Source organism: Tupaia chinensis, unplaced genomic scaffold (assembly GCF_000334495.1).
Source record: "Tupaia chinensis unplaced genomic scaffold, TupChi_1.0 Scaffold000238_1, whole genome shotgun sequence".
NCBI classification, from domain to species: Eukaryota; Metazoa; Chordata; class Mammalia; order Scandentia; family Tupaiidae; genus Tupaia; species Tupaia belangeri.
The window spans coordinates 5,085,146-5,091,041 of record NW_006159716.1 but is presented as its reverse complement, the minus strand read 5'-3'; the positions used below and the strand labels follow the sequence as shown (position 1 = coordinate 5,091,041).

At 36.1% G+C, this 5,896-nt stretch overlaps 1 protein-coding gene across 2 annotated transcripts in view; it reads right to left on the bottom strand.

Moving 5' to 3' along the window:
• The window catches only part of KIF6 (kinesin family member 6), a 485,408-nt gene that overhangs the window by 350,979 nt on the left and 128,533 nt on the right, over window positions 1-5,896 (bottom strand). The gene's annotated exons all lie outside the window — the stretch shown is intronic.

The following is a 5,896-nucleotide window of genomic DNA, read 5'->3' as shown; positions in this document are numbered from 1 at the left end:
TCCCTCAATCTCCTTCTACTTTGTCCCGTGTCCATAACAATTTTTAATGCTTTTATATCTTCCAATCTTTCAGTCTCTACTGTAGAGTGTAGACAGTTGGTATATGTTAAGTGAAGACATACAATGTCTCTGTTTCATAGCCTGACTTTCTTCACTCAGCAATAGATCTTCCATGTTGGTCCACTTTCTATCAAATGCCAGGGTCTTGTTTTTTTATGGCTGAATAGTATTCCATGGAGTATATATGCCACACTTTCTCAATCCATTCATCTGTTTGTGGACATTTGGGTTGGTTCCATGTTTTAGCAATTGTGAATAATGCAGCAATAAATACAGCAATGCAAGCACTTCACCGACTAAATGTTTTCCTGTCCTTTGGGTACATACCTAGGAGTGGAATTGCTGGATCATATGGTAGTTCTATTTGAAGGTCCTTGATTAACCTTCATGTTGTTCTCCACAGTGGCTGGACTAATTTACATTCCCACCAACAATGTATGAGAATTCCCCTTTCACCACATCCCTACCAGTACTTACCATCTTTTTTTTTTTCTTTTTTATTTTTCTTTAATCTTTGCCATTATGACTGGGGTTAGGTTGTATTTCATTGTGCTTTTGATCTACATCTCCCTTATGATGAAGGATAGCCTTTGTAGGTGACTTGAAGTTTCTCTCTTGCCAGTCTTAGTATCTTGCCTTTGTCTGTGGTTTTGGTCAATCTGGTTATAATGTGTCTTGGAGAAGATCTTCTTGGGTGATTCTATTTGGGGTCCTTTGTATTTATTGGGATTGGATCTTTGAGTGCCTCTCTAGGTTTGGAAAGTTTTCCTGCAGGATTTCCTGGAATAGATTATCAATGCCCTTATGAGGGATACCAATTATTTGGATGTTTGGGTGTTTCGTGGTATCTACCACTTCTCATATATTACCCTCAGTTTTCTTGGCTGTTTTTTCAATATTTTTGATAATTTTTTCTAGGTCAAAGGTTTTGTCTTCTACTTTTGAGATTTGATCTTCTGTACGGTCTAACCTGCTTTAAATACTTTTGAGGGAGTTTTTGATTTCCTGTTTTACACTCTTCATATCTAACAGTTCTGTTTGATTGTTTTTTATGGTGTCCAATTCTTTTTTCATATTGTGGAAGGACTTCCTCATCTCTAGGAGCTCAATAGCTCTTTTCTCTTGCATCTCATAGAGTTTTGTTACCATAAATATTCTGAATTCTTTTTCTGACATTTTAGTAATATCCTCTCATTTTTCCCTACTTGGAAACAAGTTACATTGTTCTCTTGCAGGAGATGTATTAGTTGATTTTCTCATTCTCAAGAAAGACAGAGAGAGACAGAGAAATAGAAAGTGAGAAATCACCCCCCAGGGGATATGGCTACACTGCAATCCCTTCTCCTCCATTCTCCTCTCTGGATTTTGGGCATGCATGCACACTCACCCAGCGTGAGTTTAAGCCACCAGGTCCGGGACTTGAACTGCGGTCAACTACATGGGAATTCAGCGACATAGACATTATGCTAACTGCTGGTCCCATTCTCTCATTCTTGAAGCTCTTCTCCAAATTTTAGTCATTTGGTAATGTATTCACTTTTGAATAATTTGTTGGAGAAGGATTCTGAACTGTGAGCTTGTATGTTTCCCTTGCTGTAAAGTAATTTGGTATTATTTTCTCCCTTCTATTGTGTCCTCTAGTGTGGGAATCATAGGAAGAATTTTGAAATCAGATTCATGAAGGAGAATTTCCCTCTTTACAACCAGTACAGTGAGGGTAAAAGAATTATCTAAAACTCACAACGTTCAGATGTTTAGTTACAATGCACCTAGTCTTCTCTAGGCAGTGGGTAAGGGCTGAGCAATAAAATAGGAAAGTAAGGTAAAAGAAAAAGTATAAAACAGAAATAGGAAGAAAAAGTAAAGAAATAGAAAAAATAGAGAAAATGGGAAGAAAAAGATAAAACAGAAATAGCAAGAAAAAGAAAGAACTAGAATGAAAACAGGAAAAAAAAATGCCATGGAAAATAAAACTGGGTTAAAACAATATGTGGCACACTTGCACACTGCATGAAGGGCCAGGAGAGGCAGACATGGAGGTGCCTGGATTGATTCTGTTCAATATATATTTTTAATTCCAAGAAAAGGAATTTCAGCTTTAATAAGTCAAAATCAAAAAAATGTTAAGAGAAATTTGCTTAAGACGTAAAGCCAGGAAACAGATTAGGAGTCTGTTTAAATACTAAGTACATGGACTTGTCCACAACTCAAGAGAAGACAAAAATCCTTATCTCGGGAAAACAAAGTATAGAAGAAGATCAGTAATGCTTTAGTTAAAAGTCGTAAAATTCTATTTCACCAGTTCAGACTCATGTATTTAATCTATCTTCTGTTGTGGTTTGATCTTTCTGTTTAAATTCTGGAAGATAATGTTCAACTCTGGACTTGTTGACCATTAAGCAGGCCAATTTCTTAGTTATTTTAGAACACTTATTTCTGTGTCTGACTTTAGTTTTCCTGAGATAGCACTCCCTTTAGAACTTCTTGGAGAACTGGTCTGGTATTGGTAAATTCTTTCAGGTTTTGTTTTATCTGAGAATGTTGTCCTCTCTTCCCATATGAAGGATAATCCTGATGGATATAGTATTCTTGGTTGAAAGTGTTTTTCACTCAATACTTTGAGTATATTTTCCTATTTTTTTGTTGCTCACATTGTTTCCTATGAGAGGTCCACTGTTAGCCGGATGGGATATCCTTTGTAGGTAACTTGACGTTTCTCTCTTGCCAATCTTGGTATCTTCTCTTTGTCTTTGTGGTTTTGGTCAATCTGGCTATAATGTGTCTTGGAGACGATTTTCTCTTTTTTTTTTTTTTTTTTTTTTTTGTGGTTTTTTTTTTCTATAGGGCGCGTGCGTTCGCCAGACAGAGACAGAGAGACAGAAAGTGAGAAATCACCCCCCAGGGGGGATAGTCACTCCGCAATCCCTTCTCCTCCATTCTCCTCTCAGGATCTTGGGCATGCACGCACACACACCTGGCGTGAGTTTTAAGCCACCGGGTCCAGGACGTGAACCGCGGTCGACTACGTGGGAGTCCAGCGACATAGTCATTACGCTAACTGCTGGTTCCCCGAGACGATTTTCTTGGGTTGATCTTATTTGGGGTCCTTTGTATTTCTTGGGTCTGGATCTTTGAATGCCTCTCTAGGTTTGGAATGTTTTCTTTCTGTATTTCATGGAATAGATTATCAATGTCCTTATTAGTCTCTTCACCTTCTGGGATATTGATTATCCAGATGTTTGGATGTGGAGTGGTATCTAGTATTTCCCATATATTATTCTCATTTTGGGGGGCTATTTTCTGTCTTTGTGGTGGATTTTACTAGTCCAGCAGTTCTGTCTTCTATATCTGAGATGTGATTTTCTATATGATCTAGTTTGCTTTTAATATAAAGGGAGGTTTTGACTTCTTGTATTATAGCCTTCATCTCCAACAGTTACATCTGATTCTTTTTTATGCTGTGTATTTCCTCTTTTGGCTCTTGCAAGAATTTCCTAACCTCCTGGAACTCGACAGCTCATTTCTTCTGGAGTTATTGTCTCTCTTCTCTTCCACCTCTCTTAGCTTTGTCACTATTAATATTCTAAATTCTTTTTCATTCATTTCGGTGAGTTCCATTGTACTATCTGTGGATGAAGAGGAGTTATTCTCTTCCCTTTGGGGGAGAGGTATTTTCTTGATTTCTCATATTTCTTGTGCTTCTGTGGTGGTTTCTAGTCACCTGATGGGTTATTCATTTTTTTCTTTTTTTTTTTTTTTTGAAAAAGTATTTTTTTATTTTTATACCTTAATAAATTTACATTTAATCACAGGGCATCTTTACAGTGTACAAAATGTTATTTTTCAGCATGGATGCAGTGCATATCAATCAAATCTCATTTTTTTCTAATTTCTAGAAGTACAATCTGAATGATCAGAGAGGCACACAGGAGGTGATCTGCAAACTCTCTCCCATTCCGTTTTTCTCTCTTTGTGTCACAGATTTAGTGGGAATTGAGGAATATGTTGACCTTAATGGTATTCAGATACTTGGGTATGTTTCACTTAGACCTGTCTAGACACTCAGTGCGTGAAGGCAGGGTGACATCTCAGCAGAACATCTTTATTTATTTTATTCCCTGAAAGCACTGTATCTCAGCTCCCATGGAGGACTCCCTACAGGCTCACTTTTAAAAAGCTATATAGTATGATGTCTTGAACTTATAAAACCAAGTAATACACAAGATGCCAGACAGCACTGGATTAGCATCAAACACTGACATTCCCTTGACAGTATTATCAAACAACTTTAGGTCTGAAAAATATATTATAAGCTCCTGATTTAATGCCACCTGTCATTGTAATCATCAGATCCCTAAATCATTTTAAAACGTATATTCTTAATGAATTAAAAATGCAAATAGATAATAACTTTCTACCTCTAAACCAGTAAACTAGGCTATATTTTTTTTCTGTCATAATTCAGTCTCTTACGTAGGTAACACACTAGTCCTTTTTTGTTTATTTTTATATCACTTTCAATTTACATGGCATTTTAAACTGCTTAGCTCATCAATATAAGATGAAAATTGAGGCATGTGCCATCCCTCTCAGAGGTCATTCCCCTGTCAAGTTGTTTTCATCAAGGTGAGTGAAAAATTCTCAAGAAGTCTTATAGGAAAGAGTTAGTTTGCCTTTATTATTTTTATGCCTGTTAAATCTGTTTTATGATCCTTTTTCCTTTACAAGATAGCTTTTTCTTCCATTACATCCTTACAGTCAGAACCTTACATCTGGAGTTACAATCACCAATAACAACCATCTTAATGGCCAGCCTGGTGCCAACATTATTTCCTCCCAGGTGAATCCTAACTATTTCCAGAGTTGGTTTGTCAATACTTCCTTTAAAGTTCTTCTAAGAATTTCTGCAACTGAACAAATTGGTCAAATTTCTCATACTCTACTTCCAAGGCTTATAGACTGAAACATAAAGTTACTAGAGAGAATTCCCTTCTGCCTCTTGAGTTTCACCCTTTTGATTTTCTTAAGCATTGCTATAGAAAGGGAATCTTAATAATTTCCAAGTATTGCTGAAGAGTATCTCCAGGTCTCTTCACTTGTTTAAAGCATGTGGAGCTCTTGATAAGTGAAGGTTGGCAATGTCTAGCACTACTTTTCCTTTAAAAAGAATAACTAGCAACTGGATATGTATCATTTCTCTATTTATGAAAATGTATTTAGAATATCTTAAAAATGAAGGTTTTGCAAATACCATAATTTTTTCACTGTTCTTTTTTGTAAGGAAGTTATCTGAACTTTCATATGTAATTTGTGGGCACTTAAAATACTAATCGAAGGAAGAAAATGTAGTTCTACCAGCACATCTGTGACCAATATGTCACTAATAATGCATTCCTCTTTGCCAAGTTTTGGACTCTTTTTCGCCTCCTTCAACAATACCAGCAAAAATGGAAAAATATCTCTTCTCTTAATGAAAACAAGTGTAATTTATTTATTTTTCAATAAGACTCATAAGCTAGCTTATTAAAAATTCTTAAGAGTTCAAAATGCTTGGAAAACATGCAGGAAATTTTAATTGAAATGGATGAGCTGTATTCTATTTTTAGGAGGCCTTTTAGTTCTTAAACTTGGGTTTCCACCCTGATCCTTCTGTAGTGCTTAAGAAGGTCTGGCCAAATTAAATCACCAGAGACACAGAAGTCAGAATTCTTCCTAAAAACCACAGATTCTGGTGCTTAAAGGGGAAAGAAGATAAGTAATATTTTAAGGTAAAAAGGCATGAAATAAATGATGAGACTGTACAGTAAAAGTGAGGATAGAAGAGAGTTCTGGCTTT